General features: G+C 37.5%; 1 pseudogene; it reads right to left on the bottom strand.

The window, feature by feature from the left end:
* Nucleotides 1–2,445: 2,445 nt before the first annotated feature.
* LOC112471988 lies at nt 2,446–2,564 on the bottom strand (annotated as a pseudogene).
* Nucleotides 2,565–2,963: the final 399 nt, after the last annotated feature.

The raw sequence follows: 2,963 nt of genomic DNA, 5'->3' as shown, positions 1-2,963 counted from the left end.
CTAGTACCTCTTTCTTTAGGTGGGAACCTATTCCTAAAGCAGGAGCTCTCACCTGCAGCTCTTTATTTCTCTTGTTCTCAGTGGCAGTCTCTCCTTCACATGGGCAGAAGAGCCGACTTCATTTCTCTTTCTTATTGATTTCTTCAGCAGCTTCAGAAATTGTAATATTATATTACATATTTTAAAATTCTTTCAGTGGATATTTAATAAAATGTTTTTAAACGTTATTTTTTAAAATATATTTTGCCTCAAAATAGATCAAAGATGTGTACTATTAACCTCTTTTTACTTTCCGTTGAAGCCAAATGTAGTTTCTTTTTGCTAATGAAGTTTAAAAAACACTTGCTTTCGAAATTACCAGATTCTCTTTTGCTTTAAACTAAGATCTAAGGTTATTTAGTCTTCATTTCCATGACAATCTACACTGACTTTTGAAGACCCAAGAGTATTGTTTGATTTATTACGTTATAAAATTCCAAAAATAAGCAGGATTTTTATTATGTGTAGCCTCGTTGTTACTTCTCCTTAACACTGTCTAAAATTTTCCAAACTCACGTAGAATAAAACCTAAATTCCTTACCCTGTCATATAACACCTGCCCATGTGATCTTCCCTGCCTCCTCCTTGTCTCCTCCTCCTGTTGCTCACACTCTGCTTCATTCCACTTCTATCAATCACGCCAGCCTCCATTTGAACTTGTAAGCAGGTGAGCTTGCTCCCACCTTTAGACCCCTGCCCTGCCTCTCCCTGGACTTGGATAGGTTGTTCATGAGATCTTTCCACAGTTGGCTCTCTTTTGTAATCAGGTCTGTCCAGAAAGGTCACCTCGTGAGAGAGGCTTTCCTGACCACCCACTCTTAAATAGCTCCTTCTGCCACCCCTCCAAGTTACGTTCCTGGACTTCTCTATTTATCACCATCAGATAGTCATTATCACTCTGATATAGCATCTCCTATACCTTCTGTCTACAGTGGATCTGGTATTTTCATGATTTACTTTTTTTGTTTATCTATCTCCTTGTTGCCTTCCTCGATAAAATATATGCTCCATGAGAACAGGGACAGTAATTACCTTGCTCAGTGCTGTGCTCTCAGGCTCTAGAAGAGGGACTCACACACTGACCCCACACACTGGTTTGGGGATCTCACTGCCAGAACCATGAACCTGACTTAGGGCATCACTTGTATTGACTGTTCAGGCTCAGCTCATCCTCTTCCTCTATACTTTTGTCTTCTCTACTTCCTATCCTCCTTAATCTCTTTTCTTTCTTAATTTACCTTTTTCATTTATTTTAGCTTTGTGGATTTCTAACTTCATCTTATTCAGGATCATGCATCATTTAACCCTTTTTATTCCTCTACTCATTCATCAGCAAGTTTTCCATCTTTTAATGTAAGCTGAATATTTGTTAAATACTAAGCAATGCAGGGGGAAAATACCCGCTCTACCTATAATAATAACAAAGCACAAGAAACCAAATACCAAATTAAAAGTGTCCTTCAGGATATCAGCCAGGATATTGTTGCTATTTTTTTCTTCTTCTTACTCTGCACAGCTGTGGCGGAGGGTTCCTTTAAAAGTTGTTTTCTTCTAGAATATGAAAACAAACCATGTTTCTAGGTATCATTGTACTAAAACTCCCTCTGTTTGAAGTTTCAAGTCAGACTATAACTTAAGAGAGTCTACATTTCTGTGGAATCGAAACAGCTCTGAAGTCTGTCAGTGACCTTCATGGTCTCAGAGCTCCACCTTATCAAGGGGTTTTGAGCAGATTTTGATATGATTGATCTGTGTTAGAAAATCCAATTGGCTCCTCAATACAAAAATAACAGCTAATTAATTCACAAGGTCAGTTTGGTTGGCCTCGTTTTAATTATCTTTCCAAAATCCAAAGCCTTCCTAAAAGTAAAATTTAGGGGAAAATGTTGTCTGATAAGCACAAGTTTGGATTAATGAAAACGGATGATGACTTCAAGCCATAGTGCCATCAAGCTCTGAGGCCCTGAGAGTCAGAGGAGGCTTTACATAGAAGAACACAGACGACTAGTTCCTAGGGCAAGGATCTCCCTGGACCATGTGCCTTCATCCTTCATGGTAATACTTACCCTTCCATTGTGACAGGAAATTACAGGCCATTCATCAGTGTGTGTTACTATATTCCCCCTTCAGCCATCAGTGCTGTTTGAATAAACTGTCTAGCGTTAGTGTGCATGTATCCACCAGTTTTTAGAGGGCAAAATATTTTGGCCTAGTTCACTTTCAGAATTTATTAAACTATATTTTACAAAATATTAACTAGGGCAGATTAAAAATGTACATTCTATGCAAGAGCAATTATTTTCATTTTTTTATATTTTATTTTATTTTTAGGCAAGGCAACCCTTGGTTGACCTCACAGATTGCAAGGAACTTGTCAGCTTACAATCCCTTATTTTTTATTTTTCATGCCTACAGCACCTGGTCTTCCTAGGTGGTCTTCCATACAAGTACTAACCAGGCCCAACCCTGCTTAGCTTCTAAGATCAGACAGGATCGGGCTTTTTCAGGGTAGCATGGTTATAGACGAGCAATTATTTTTAAATACTACATTTTTATGAATGTAAATCGATGACTAATGATCAGGTTAAAAAGACCAAGGAAGATAAAAATAATCAGAAGTCTGCAATGTCTTGCTGTCATCCAATCAACAGGTTTTGTTTGTTTGTTTGTTTTGTTTTGTTTTGTTTTTTACATCAACTATGTGAACTTTGCAATTACGTGTACTTTGCAACTAAACTGGAGAAGTAGCACATGAAGGCAGCATCTTTTAAGTAATCAATTGAAAAACTGACTAGCCACAGCTAATGACTGATGGCTAACTGATATGTTATATCCATCACACATGTATGTATAAATGAAAGAGAATTGGGTTATACAAAAAGCAAATTGTTTGAGGTATGACTTTCACCTTGACCTTTGCTAAC

This window comes from Pteropus alecto, unplaced genomic scaffold (assembly GCF_000325575.1).
Source record: "Pteropus alecto unplaced genomic scaffold, ASM32557v1 scaffold78, whole genome shotgun sequence".
In the NCBI taxonomy this organism is placed as follows: Eukaryota; Metazoa; Chordata; class Mammalia; order Chiroptera; family Pteropodidae; genus Pteropus; species Pteropus alecto.
This window is presented reverse-complemented; position numbering and strand designations above follow the sequence as displayed.